Genomic DNA, 14,960 nt, shown 5'->3' with positions numbered 1-14,960 from the left:
ATGCGTACTCATAGTGATAGTGAGCGTACAGGCGTGTGTACGGTCCGTACCACTATGAGTACGCATACGCGAGAACACCCATAGTGATAGTGAGCGTACAGGCATGTGTACGGTCCGTCTCACTATGGGTGTTCCCGCGTATGCGTACTCATAGTGATAGTGAGCGTACAGGCGTGTGTACGGTCCGTACCACTATGAGTACGCATACGCGGGAACACCCATAGTGAGACGGACCGTACACATGCCTGTACGCTCACTATCACTATGGGTGTTCTCGCGTATGCGTACTCATAGTGGTACGGACCGTACACACGCCTGTACGCTCACTATCACTATGAGTACGCATACGCGAGAACACCCATAGTGAGACGGACCGTACACACGCCTGTATGCTCACTATCACTATGGGTGTGCTCGCGTATGCGTACTCATAGTGGTACGGACCGTACACACGCCTGTACGCTCACTATCACTATGGGTACACATACGGCAGCACTCCCATAGTGATAGGGAACGTACACAGGCCCTCTTAGCGAAAGTACGGTGCCTTTCACACATCACAGTGGTGACAGGCAGCACACAGGAAGGAATAGGGCTGACATACTTGTCCATGGATGGACATCAAGGCATTGTCTGGGCAGTACTAAATGTGTGGGGCACAGGTGTGAAAGGCTGTGATGTGGCACATTACTCCTGAGTGGAGAAGGCACCAGATGTATGATGAGATGTGTACAGATGTTATGTGTGACGGTGCAATGTGTGCCAGGCATGCACTTCACTCCTTTGACATGTGTGCATGTCGTACTGCACACTTGGGATGAGCGTCACTGGCATGGCACGGTCAACAACACACGCAAGTGTCCCCTGATGCCCGGTACAGGGGTTACCACACCAGACATGTCACTACCCACGGTGCACGATGTGACTATGTCATGTATGGGTGGGGGGTTCCCATTAGGTTGATGTTGGAGCTCCCTCAAAAGCATCAGCTGTTGCAGCAACCAACATGTGTCTGTGTGTAGATGGACATGGCACACTGTTCCGCACACCAGGCCACATGTGGTATCGGATGTGAGGTGCGTATGTATGCATGGGACACGGAGTAGCGTAACAAGGACATGTCTGCATCCTCTCTATGAATGTGTGGTGAGTCATCACATGTACACCTTCATGGCAAGGTGTGTGGGCTGTCCTAGTGTAATGTCATGTGACCTGTGGCTGTAGTGTTCCGCTACCAGTCTCTGCAATCGACATCCTACTTCTGCTGATGTGTGGATGTATGTCACTCCTGTGTTGCATCTGGCTGTTCACTTACACTGGGACACAGCTAATCCCATGCCATGGCATGTGGAGGTTCACAATCTCCGTGTGTAGCTGGGTCTTGGTAGGAGTGTCACCTGCCAGCCATACGTGTCCAGGGCATGTGGCACATACCTGACTCCGTATGTCGCATATGTGTATTGACAGATTAACATGTGCTCAGCACCAAAAAATTGTTGTTGTAGTGCACTCACTCTTCCTTGTCACTTCTAAATTACTGCAGAGCGCCGCCTCTTCCCCGAGCAATTCCGGACTTGGCTGACATGCGGGAGAATGACTGTATCCGGTGCTACCGCTTCCCCCAACCGTTGATTCTGGAGTTGACGGCGAGGCTGGCACCACACCTGCAACCGCTGCACAGGTATCCTACGGCACTGACACCCAAGCTGAAGGTAATTGCAGCCCTACATTTTCTTGCCACGGGTACCTTTCAAAATACCATAGCTCATGTTGGTGGCATGTCCCAGAGCATGTACTGCCGTGTGCTGCATGATTTCTTAGAGGCCATGTTGCTTCACCTGGATGAGTTCATCCATTTCCCAACCCCTGAAATGTTGACTGGGGTCAAGCGTGGATTCTATGCCCTGGGAGAGATGCCCCATGTCATTGGGTCCATAGATGGGACACATGTGGCTTTGGTACCACCACAGGCACAGGAGGTAGCGTACAGGAATCGCAAGCACTACCACTCCATCAATGCCCTTGTGGTGTGTCAGTCCAACATGGTGATTTCACATGTCTGTGCTCGTTTTCCAGGATCAGCACACGATGCCTACATCATGAGGCGTAGCAGGGTGCCTGAAATGATGACGCAGCTGCGCAACGAACGAGCATGTGTTGTTGGTGGGTACACTCTGTCTGTCCTGTATTTTGCGTAGACTTCCAGCACGACCGCTTCTCCTGTCCTACTTATGTCCATGTGCTTTCCATGTAGGGGACGCTGGCTATCCCAACATGCCATGGCTGATCACACCTCTCCGCAACCCCATCACGCCGGCCCAGCTCCGCTACAACACCGCCCATGGCCGCTCAAGGCGAGTGATAGAGAGGACATTTGGCCTCCTGAAGAGCCGATTCCGATGCCTCCACAAGACCGGCGGCGCCCTCCCATATGCCCCGGCAAAGGTCTGCAAAATCTTCATGGTCTGCTGCATGCTGCACAACATGGCAGTTGAGAAAGCTGTGCAACTCATCCTGGATCAAGATGATCAGGACCATCCACCCGTGGAGGACGAAGGTCTTGGCAATGGGGCTAGTGATGTGGAGGATGTGGTTCCGCAAGAGGACATCCGGACTCGGCTCATACGCGACTTCTTTGCTTAGCGGTGAGTACCAGTGTCTGTGTGTGCACGCATTGGTCCCCGTGTGGCATGTGTTGCGATGTGTGTGTCCATCTGCATGTATGGCACGTGAGTCAGAGGTGTGTGTGGATGTGTCACTGGAGTGATGGTGGCAGTGATGTGTATTTCCCCAGTCATAATTGTGACCTGGCATGTTGTCATCCTTACATGTGTCGAGTACATGCACATGCAAGTGGCTGTGCTTTTTGTAGCTGAATTCTTGTGTGTCTCTCATCCCCAGGTACTTGCGCATGCCGTCTGCTGGTTGCATTGTTGTGGCACTGCTATTCCACATGGACACGTCATCGTGTGCTGACTCAGCGTTACACGCACGGACAAGTTTGGAAGTCTCCTTAGGGTAAGGGATGCATCAGGGGTGTATTGGGTGTGGCAGTTGTTTACGATGTATGCACACTGCCCCTGTCGATGTTTGGTTCCTCTGCAGACATGTCGCATCACCATGGTACACATGACATGCAGCTGGGTACACCTGAATAGATGGTCAGACTTGTTGACAGTCATCAGTGATGGGATTGTGGAATGTGATGATGGCATCAATGTGTGTTACACTGCCCTCGGACACATACGGTTTGCATTGGCTTGACATGGTGTGGGACTTCCACATCAGCGGATCAATAGTGTATGGCAGTCTCTCCGTGAGCAGCAGGGGGTGTTTAGCTGTTAGCCGACACTTGTGTGCCAGTTCCATGGCTATCACTCATTTGTGCTGCAGAAGGGGGGTGACAGTGTTGGACCCACATGTTACTCCACATGACCCGTTCATGTGTACTCCGAGTTGCCTCTGCAATCCCGAATACATGACTAATAAAGGTGTCCCTATGCCTCCAAGGTGCCTCTTCTCAGTCAATGCTGGTGTGTTGCCACAGTGCATCCGGCATGTCTGGCATGGTTTTCCGTGATAGTGGCTATGTGTCTCTGTGCAGAGTAGCAAGATGCAAGCTGTTTGTGTGGGATTAGACTGTGTATTGTGCATGATGTCCATGACTGTGTGGGTATTGTGACATGTGCCATCCCCATGCATCCAACGTTGGCCAGGCCACCATTCTCTGCATCCACCTGACTCAAGCTTGCAGGACATGGTTCTGCCACCTGTCCACACATACCTGGGTGCCCCCCAGGACACTCCACATGATCCCTGACCTCTGCGCATGGCTGTCGCTGTACTCAATATGTCTGTCGGCACGGTTGTGCGGCCACCCCCTCAGCTGGTTGGGCCCATCACAGGTGTGTATGGTGCTCCATGTCTGTCTTGCCTAATACAATGTGACCCATGTGTGTCCGGTGCCAGACTCAGGCCCCAGGGTGTGGATGGTTGAAGTCAAATGAGAACTCAGGCATGGTTACACTTTACAAGACACATGTAAGGTAATAATGCAATCAGTAGGCATCTTCTCTTTATGGTGTGACTTTTTATTTTGGTTGGGGTGGGGGGGGGGGTTTGACATGAGGGGCTTTCCGGGTGTGTGGAATCCAAAGTTCACTAGGGGAGTTGGTGTCCTTGCCATTTGAAATCCTCAGAGTCCATGTCACAGTCTTTGTCAACATTGGTCAGACAGTGACCAGCAAGTCCATGTGGCAGAGAATGTCTTTTGCTGCTGTGCTGCTGTTGCTCCAGTGGGCCAGGTGCCAGTCCAGGTGTCCTGGGAGATGGTGCTGTTGCGCCGACCCTCACGGTCTTTTCCGTGGACGACCCGCCCTCCTGCGGGGACCCTCAGAAGCAGGCAGTGACTATGTTTGGGATGCTCCATCGGATGTCTCCTCCTCCTCCTCCTGATCCCTCCCTGTGGGTGGTGATGTTCTACGCCTGATGGCACAGGGAGGGTTGCCCATGTTGTCGGCCATCCGACGGAGTGTACTGTGAATTCCCATGAACACCGTCACGAGCTCAGCCTGTCTGTCCTCCATCCGCCGTTGGTGTCGCAGTAGACAGGCATGTTGCTCCGCATGTTGCTGGGCCTGCTGGGTCTTGATCTCATCGAGGGTCCCCTTCATATCGTTGAGGGTGGACACAACCTGGGCCATGCCCGTGGTGTCCTGCCGGTATGTGTCCAGGATGTTTCGGACATGGGAATATACCGGTTCCCCAGCCAACCGGTCAGGCTCGCACCTCCGCCGTCCTCCACTCCCACCACCCCTGCCCACTTGCACCTGGCCTTCCCTTGTGGGCACATCGGGTCTCCGGGACCCCTGAGGGGTGGCATTGGCGTTGTCGCCTGCCTCCTCCTGGGTGCCCGGGACACCGTGTCCCTCCTGGCCAGCCTGGCTGCATTGTGGTGGTGGGGCAGGGATCCTGGGTGTCTCCTGGGATGTGGCAGGAGTGGGGGTGGTGGTTGGCCCAGTTGTACCTGACGCAGGTGCTGCAGGTCGTTGGACACCAGAGGGGCCAGGTCGGTCGGGGTCGGGTTCGTCCACAGAGTGGTGAGAGTCGTCGCTGCCGGTGGCTCCGTCATCCCGCCGAGCCGGGTCCTGTGAGTCTTCCCCCCCAGTGTTGGGGGGTGATCCACAACGTTGACCTGTGTGTGAGAGAGACAATGTTAATTTTGTTCCATGCAACATCCATGTTTCATTGGTTTCAAAGTTGGCACATTTCCTCTGGGAATTTGGATATGTCTTGCATTCCACTCACAGTGCACTTGTGCATGGGTATGTCCCTTGGGCACAGCTTTTGGGACTTTACCTATGTGTGGCACAGTTTTACTTGCTGCGTCAATTGTGACTGCAGTCAGCAGTGGAGTGGGCAGGTGTGGCGAGCCATGCATTGGCGCCTTCCGTGTAGCACTGTACGTGGGCACATGGAGTGGTTCCACACACTTAGATAATGCAGGTAGCTGTCGTTGTGCTCGTGCACAGGTTGTGACATGGCCCTGTGTTTTGCCATGGAGAAGAGTGGGGGTTCTGGCACTGGCCACCCTTGTCTACATGCACGCAGTCCACCTGCTGAAGAGCAGACATTCCCACACACCACAAGGCTGATTTGCTCTCCCTGTGTGTCCCTTTCTCGCTCCCTCTCTGTCCCCCTCTCCCTCCCTCTGTGTGTCAGCCTCCTCCCTCTGTCCGTCTCCCTGTGTCTCCCTCCCTCTCTGTCCCCCTCTCCCTCCCTCTGTGTGTCAGCCTCCTCCCTCTGTCCGTCTCCCTGTGTCTCCCTCCCTCTCTGTCTCCCTCTCCCTCCCTTTGTGTGTCAGCCTCCTCCCTCTGTCCGTCTCCCTGTGTCTCCCTCCCTCTCTGTCCCCCTCTCCCTCCCTCTGTGTGTCAGCCTCCTCCCTCTGTCCGTCTCCCTGTGTCTCCCTCCCTCTCTGTCCCCCTCTCCCTCCCTCTGTGTGTCACCCTCTGTCACCTCAGCCCAGCTTCCTGGGCACACACTGTTAGCAGATCTTTGAATGGCCCTTGGATTGTTGATGTGAGTTTGTTTCTGATCTCCAGGCACCCATTGGGTGTAGTGTCTGTGTCTGCGCTGCTGCTGTGGTGGTGTGTGCTGCCACTCTTTCACAGTGTTGGCTGTTCATTAGCTGCTGTCATGTGCAAGAACGTGCCGTCACCCCCATGTGTTGATGCAAGGCGTCCTCCATTTGCTGGCAAGTCATTCCTGTGTGGGGACACACTGTTTGTCTGGCTGTGACCTAGGCCATATGGGCAGGGGGCATTGTTGTCTGCTTCTGATTTGCTCTATGTGATTTTTGTGGCCCACCCTCCCGCCATCCGGCTTACCGTGTCATGTGTTGGTGTTTTCTGCGGCCTGTGACTTGACATTGTCCAGCTGGGTGAATGGGGCATGGTGGCGCCAGTGGCATGTGCGTGTTCATGGAGTGTGGTTGAGTCATGCGATGGCTTGGGGTGGTTGCGTGCCTGATTGTGAGTTTGGTTGTGGATGACGTTCCCCCCATGTGAGGTGAGTTGTTTGTGTACTCACCCGGGTCTCGGAGTCCTTCTAATCCGTCCACTGCCACCACCTGCAGTATGGCCGTCACCCTCTCCTCCCAGGGATGGTATTGTACGGTTCTGCGGGGCGGCCCTCCTCCAGTGACGTTGGCCTGGTTGTGTTCGTCGGTCATTTTGGCTCGGACCCTCCTCCGCAGATCGTACCACCTGGCTTGGCATTCATGCCTGGTCCTTCTGGTGTCCGCAACAGCATTCACAGCATCGACGATCGTCTGCCACATGGCTGTTTTTTCTGAAATGCTGGTCTGTCTGACCAATGTTCCAAAGAGGTGTGGCTCAACTCTGAGGATTTCATCGACAAGGACCTCCAACTCTCGGCTAGTGAACTTTGGATTCTTGTTAGTGGGCATGGTGAGGGGTGTGGGTGTGGATGGTGGGGGGGGGGGTGTGGATGCTTGTGGGTGTGTGGGTGTGGTTGTGCAGGTGTGTGTGTGAATGTGATGAGGGGGTGTTTGTGAAGGTGGGTGTGTGAAGGTGTGCAAGTGTAAGGTGTAGTAAAGGTTCAAGTATGGTGCTGTAGGTTGTCTGTGGGGTCTGGCAGCAGTGAGTCTGTTGCAAAGGCTCATGGTTTGTGTCTGTGGGCCCTTTTTATTGGTCCATTGGTGGGTGTGGCTGTGTTTGAAGTTTGGGTGGGTGTGTTATAAGGAGTGGTTGTGTTTTGGGCCTCTGTTTTGGATTTTGGCAGTTGCAGGTCAGTGAATGTGTTGTTTTTGTGCTTGTTGGACATGTTTTGTGGCTTTGTGCCATTCGAATGGTGTATTCTTGTGTTGTTTTGCTTTGTCCTGGTTGTGTACGTGCGTTTTTAGCGTGTGTACGGTGTGTACATGGGCCATTTTGTTGTACAGTGCTGTCCTTGTGTCTGGCTTGGTACGACTCGTACATGCGCGATGTTGTGTGAAGATGGTGATGTTGGGGCCTGGGGTGCGCTCCGTACTTAGAATGTTGGGGTGGGGGTACGCTCCATGCATACGCGGGTGGGGGTACGCGTCGTACATACACGGTTGGGGTGGGGGTACGGTCCGTACGTACGCGGGTGGGTGTACGGGTCGTACTTACACTGTTGGGGTGGGGGGTACGCTCCATACATACGCGGGTGAGGGTACGGGTCGTACTTACACTGTTGGGGTGGGGGGTACACTCCATACGTCCGCGGGTGAGGGTACGGGTCGTACTTACACTGTTGGGGTGGGGGGTACGCTCCATACGTACGCGGGTGAGGGTACGGGTCGTACTTACACGGTTGGGGTGGGGGTACGCTCCATACATACGCGGGTGAGGGTATGGGTCGTACATACACGGTTGGGATGGGGGGTACGCTCCATACGTACGCGGGTGAGGGTACGGGTCGTACATACACGGTTGGGGTGGGGGTACGCTCCATACATACGCGGGTGAGGGTACGGGTCGTACATACACGGTTGGGGTGGGGGTACGCTACATACGTACGCGGGTGAGGGTACGGGTCGTACATACACGGGTGGGGGTACGACTCTAACGTACACGGGTGTACATACACGGGGGGTACGACACGTACACGGGTGTACATACACGGGTGGGGGTACGACTCGAACGTACACGGGTGTACATACACGGGTGGGGGTGTACATACACGGGGGGTTCGACTCGTACGTACACGGGTGTACATCCACGGGGGGGTACGACACGTACACGGGTGTACATACACGGGTGGGGGTACGACTCGAACGTACACGGGTGTACATACACGGGTGGGAGTACGACTCGAACGTACACGGGTGTACATACACGGGGGGTACGACTCGAACGTACACGGGTGTACATACACGGGGGTACGACACGTACACGGGTGTACATACACGGGTGGGGGTACGACTCGAACGTACACGGGTGTACATACACGGGGGGTACGACTCGAACGTACACGGGTGTACATACACGGGGGGTACGACACGTACACGGGTGTACATACACGGGTGGGGGTACGACTCGAACGTACACGGGTGTACATACACGAGGGGTACGACACGTACACGGGTATACATACACGGGTGGGGGTACGACTCGTACGTACACGGGTGTACATACACAGGTGGGGGTGTACATACACGGGGGGTACGACTCGAACGTACGGGGGCTGGGGGGGGGTCAGCGCGTATGCGGGCACATGTCTCCATGGTTGCTATGGGAGTTCGGTGCCGACGGTGTTTTTTCCATACGGTTGTAACATGGGACGCACGGGATGGATCGTGATTCCGCGGTCGGACTTCACTTTTCACATTTGTACGGTAACTCGTCCGAGGACGTGTCGGACACATTTTCCGACCCGAGGACGTGTGGGGAATTATTCCCAATGCGATTCGTATGGTCTTTTTCCCATGCGAATTGTAATTGGCAGTTTGTATGGCACTTGTACGATTCGTACGGTAAAAAGACCGGATACGAATCGTACGGGGAATTTTTTTACAGGATCGTAATCGGCACCATTATAGGCATCTATTTGTCTTTACTTATGTTAATGCTTTGTTTTTACCTTTTTGTTAATTTTTCATATAGCATGAACCAACTTGAAGGTGCTGGAGAGCTTTGCCTACGCGCCAGTTACACTACATAATGTCACCATTCATTCATTCATTGTTTATAGGCATGGGGAGATTAAGTGATTTGCCCAGAATCACAGGATGTTGAGCCAACGCCAAGACTTAAACCTGTTTCGCCAGTTCCAAAGACTGCCACTCTTGCCCCAACAAAAATTCCTGAGGATAGGTAGAATCAACAAAAACTGATTTCTAAGCTCTGTTTTTGCATACAATTTGTAAAACTGCCAGAAATAAAATGTTGATTCCTATCACACACTCTAATCTAATCTAAGGGCAAAGCGTTAATCTATGATGTCAGAGAAAATTCTTTCAGATGGAGTTTGGAGCATGCATGAATGAGATTGACATCAACATTTTAATTTTGGTCGTTTTACTAAGTTCAAACAAAAACAGATTTTAAAACCCTATTTGAGACACATTTTTTCTCCCAGGGGCTATTACTGGGGTTCACGTAATTTTTTTTTCTCTCTTACACTAACCTGTGTCAGGGGCACGGAAATAATTCTATGGTAGGCAGAGGGGGCATAACAATATTGAACATTGGCCTGAAGGAGCAGATTACTGGCAGAGCATACTTTGAGTCATACCACGAGACTAATCCTAGTGCCTCCTAACAGCACGGGCCTTGGACATCGACAGCTCACCCAGGCCAACGCTTTTCAAAAGGGGAGCAGCAGGGAGCTGCCTGACTTAATGTTATGCAAACAGCAGCTGTCCATTACACTTGGTTGCAATCGGGTCCGTTAAAGACTTTGTAATCAGCCCTTAACGTATCTCAGAGTAATTCACACATTTAAGAAGAGAAAAGTGGAAGATTTCAAAAATATAATCAGGAGAATATATTTCTCCCAATGACTTCAAATGATGTCTGAATCAGGTTACGATCATGTATGGGACTTGGAAGTGTGCTGCCGCAGGATTGGTTATCAGAAATGCAAATATACGTTTTTGTTTTTCTTACATGTCAGGAGAACAGAGAAAGCACTATGGCAGCCAGAGAGAGTGTGATAATAAATGTTGTGGAGTGGCCTACAGGAGCAGGTTACTGGCAGTCCATAGTCGAACAAACACAGGGCTAGTCCCTGTTAGCTGAAGCCCGCAGAGTATTCGGGTTTCTGCAGACAGGAAATGGGAACCAGGAGACTAGCCTTGAAATCTGTAGTCTCCCTCCTGAATTGTGAGAGTTGGCAAGTTTGGTAATTGTTAGCACCCCATCAACCCTCTGCCCTCCTCCTCCCTTCTTCCTCATATCTCCTGCCGTCACACTGCAATGCAACAAACACCAAGGGGCATATTATCAAGGTCCTATCGCCGCTTTAGTTACACTTTTTTGCCGCTAAAGCGGCGATAATTTTATCGTCCTATTAGCAAGCTGCAGCTAACGGGCCTTAGCGCGAATTATGGGCGATAGCGGCCCGTTTTTTTTTATCTCAAAGCATGTTAGCGATTTTTATCACTAATGACATGCAAAGTAGGCGTTCCCGTGCAAAAAGGCATGCAAACACCACTGCTCCATATTATCAAGGTGCTCCTTGAAATTCTGAAGAGCCAAAAAACTGGCTCTAACTGCAGTTAGAGCCAGTTACTTAAGACCAGAAAATAGCTGGTCTTAAAAATGGGGATAAAACTTGGGCCCATATCTCTGCAGGTTTTGGCGCTGGCCAGCGCTGCAAGCAATGTTGCAGCGCTGACCTGCAAGCAATGTTGCAGTGCTGCCCTGAGACAAAACTACAGTGCAGGAATGCACACAATCAATAAGATCACAGTGATGAAAAGTGTTGCTGAGCTGCGACAAGACAGCATTGCAACACTTCTCACTACACCCTTCTTGCGACAGCATGGATGCGATGTAATCATTGGACAGCGCTCCATGACGCAAGTAATGAAAGATACGTCAGGAATCCTGACGTATCTGCCTGTGCTAAAGTCACGCATTGCTGCAGTCGTGTCATAACCATGACACAACTCCAGCAATGCATGGGGCAAGCCTATCCCTGTGGCACTGCCTCACCCTCATGCCTGCCATCAGGCAGGCGGAAGGTATTGATGCAGTGCTGTTCATGAGAGGTGCCCGAATGCCGGCGCTGTTGGAGATCCATCGGTGGAAGTTGCGCGCTGCAGTGTCATCGTTTGGAAGCATTGGTGGAGTGTTGGTGCGGAGGGAGTTGACGAGATGTTCTTCGCTGGCCTTGATCCAGCTGCAAGGGGGTGCGATCATGGTGGTGGCGTCCGGTGGGCAAGGTTAAGACGTGATGTTACCAATGATGGTCCGTCCAGAAGAGTCCAGTGTTGTGGCTGTAGTTGAAGTACCCGCTGACAGAGGAGACGTGCTCAACCGTGTGTCCTGCTATGTGGCCTGTTGAGGTGACTTGCTGCTTGCGTCTGATGTCGGTGACCCTCACCACGAAGGGGTGGTGCTCAGGTCACTGGGGTTGTCCAGGTGGAACTTGAGTTCACCGAGTTGGATGTCGTCGGTGGAAGGGAGACCCTGGGGTGCAATGAGGTCTACAATGGTATTTGAGAATGACCTGGGGTGCCTCCACATGAGGGTGCCGCAGAGGATCTTCTTGGGCTGGTCCAGATCTGGGAGTTGACGTAGTCCATTGTCCCCCTTGGCACAGTAGAGTGCATTGTCAGTCAGAGTGTGCCTCTGTAGGTGACAGCAATGCCTCCTCCTTGACTGTCGGGGTGTTCCTTGCGGGTGATACTGCAGCCGTCAGTTATGGCAAAGGCGATGTCCGGCATGGAACAGAGGTTGGTCCTGGCAGGCGAGGTGGCATCCAGGGTTGATGGCGAGGAGGGCGCTGGCGTATTAGCGGTGGAGTGTCCAAGAGGAATGGTCCTTGGTGCTGAGCGAGGTCCAGGGGCAGACGAACGCAAACGGCGTAGCCTATGGGTTGCCTTTGGCACGGGAGAAGACCATTACAATGCAGGCAGTACATTGTTGACAACGCAAGTGAATTAACATCGCATTTGATCACAATGCATTGTGAGGTCAGTAATGGGGTAATTTAAAGTTTCTCAGGTGTGTAAGGGTTTTGGGGTAAAATTTGAAAATGTAAGTTTTTCTTGGGGTAAAATATGAAAAATGGGTGTTTGTTGGGGTAAAATATAAAAATATTGTGTGTTTTCTGGGGTACAAAATGAAAAATCAGTTGTTTTTTGGGGTAAGATATGAAAAATTGGGTGTTGGGGTAAAATATAAAAATGGCGTGTTTTGGGGGTAAAATATGAAAATGGGATGTTTGTTGGGGTAAAATATGAAAAATGGAGTGTGCATTTGTGTCAAATGTGATTTTTATGTGAGAATTGGGGGCTCAAAAAAGGAATTCCAGGGTTCACGGTTGGATTTGTGGTACAAAGGTTAGTTTTGGGTTGCACTCACTGAAGTGGGAGCAGTGATCTTTATGGCTCCGCTATTCAAAACACACTCTACTGTTGCAATGTGCCTAGTATTAGTATGCATTGGAATGGAATGAGAGGTGATGGCATGCATTGCAACTACGTATGTGCCTTTGGCACACGAGTGGTACGCCCGCTGTGCATGGGCACACAGCAGCCACCATTGAGAAGTGCGGGGTGTGCTGGACAGCTGTGAGGTGGTAAACGCCAGAAATAACACTGGATGGTACGTAGACGCGGAGATGTGTGCGTGAGCATGTGTTGTTAAAAATGTATTGAGGGAAGTCTTACCTTGAAGCTGTGTCCCGTGTCTTTGTAGCTCCTGCCCTCCTGCGTCTGCTTCCAGGAAAAGGAAGTAGGCAGCCAGGCCCTGAGTCAATCACAATGATGCGATACAGCGGTGGGATTGGTAATTGGCAATGGGACAAGTCATGCAGCCAGGGGCCAGAGGGGGGGGCCATGTTCTCCATGCAGGCTGTAATGCAGCCTGCATTGCGAACAGGGAAGTGCGCATGACTTCTTTGTATGGCCTGAGTGGGCCGACCAAACAGTCATTGCGCACTTGAGTGGGCATGCCAATCCGCCCATGCCCTGCTCTGTGTTTGGAGCCGTCCTAAACACCCTCCCACCCCCTTAGGATGCATAGCATGATTACATCAGTTAGTTATCCCTTGTTTTTAATTTGTGATCTGTTTTTTTGGCTTCTCGGAGCCCGAACTTCCTGCTTCCTGCCACTGCTGCCCCTGTGGCACCGCACCAATGTCCTCGCCCATTGCCACCTCCCAGCTGATCGTTCCTCCCCCCTCTGAAATGGCAGACGCTGTTGCGCAGCGGACGTGCGCTGCTGGCGTGCAGACAGCGCGCCTAAGCCAAGCCCGTCTGCGTCTGTCCATGACCCGACCGCGACCAGCGCCAGGAACCATGGATCTCGAGCCGGCCACTGCTACAGCTCAGCCACCCTCCACGCACTCAACCACGGAAAACTCAGAGACTGACAACAGGCCTTGCCAAACACGACCCACAGCCAGATCTACTGCCCACACTGCCGCCAGACCTTAACCACCACCACGGCCTCCAACACATCCGACGCCAGCGTCGCAGCCAGAGAACTCCACACATGGATCTACATCTGCTCATACAAGCGTGCCCCGCTACGCAAGTCTGACAAACAGCGCCCCAGGAAAGCTGCCTGGTTCACCACCGATCTCCAAGAAGCAAGACGCACCTGCAGAGGCCTGGAGAAGAACTGGAGAAACACCAAGACACCTGGAATCTACACCACCTACAAGGACGCCATGACGGACTACCACAACCAAATCCTCAACAACTCAACCAACTACAAGCAACTCTTCAAGGTCATTCATAAATTCACCAACCCACGCAGCAAAGCCACAGACATCACCCCGTCCCAAGACCTCTGCGATAAGAGTACACCTACTTCCACCTCAAGATAAAAAACTCTACAACAACTTCGCCGACCATCCACCAGACGCCATAGCCGGCCCCCCGCTTCCCACCGACACACCAGCCAGCCTACCATCTCCACCTGGACGCCGGTCACAACCGAATACACTGCTTCGACTATGAAAGGCATCCACTCCGTGGCCCCCACCGACCCCTGCTCTCCTCACATCTACCACTGCACCGAGATCGCTCTACTCGGCGCCACAGACGACATCCGCACCCTCCTGGGCCAAGGCCACTCTGCAGCCCTCCTCCTACTCAACCTTCAGCGGCCTTCGACACCGTCTCCCGCCGCACACTAGTCGCCAGACTACACGACGCCAGCATACAAGGAACAGCCCTAGACTGGATCCGATCATTCCTCACCAGAAGAAGCCAAAGGATCAAACTGCCACCCTTCCTCTCCGATCCCACATGAACCACCTGCGGAGTCCCACAGGGGTCATCTCTGAGCCCGACCCTCTTCAACATCTACATGGCCCCCCTCGCCGCCATCGTCCAACAACACGGCCTCAACTTCGTATCCTATGCAGATGACACCCAGCTCATCCTCTCCCTCACCAAAGACCCCACCACCGCAAGACTCAACTTCCAGAAAGGAATCCATAATGTCAAAGTCTGGATGACCAACAGCTGCCTGTAGCTCAAAGCCGAGAAGACAGTTGTCCTCGTACTTGGAACCACCCCTTCAGCATGGGACAACAACTGGTGTCCGCTGCCCTCAGAAGCCCACCTACCCCCTCGGACCACGCCAAAAACCTCAGCATCGTACTCGACTCATCCCTCTCCATGAACCAACAGGTCTACACCATCACCTCCAGCTGCTTCAACACCCTCCGCATCCTCCGCAAGACCTTCAAATGGAGCCCCCCAGAGTCAAGGAAGACACTCACCCATGCAC

The sequence above is a fragment of the Triturus cristatus genome, chromosome 4_1 (assembly GCF_964204655.1).
Source record: "Triturus cristatus chromosome 4_1, aTriCri1.1, whole genome shotgun sequence".
Lineage (NCBI taxonomy): Eukaryota > Metazoa > Chordata > Amphibia > Caudata > Salamandridae > Triturus > Triturus cristatus.
The sequence above is the reverse complement of the archived record's forward strand: the minus strand, read 5'-3'. Positions refer to the sequence as shown.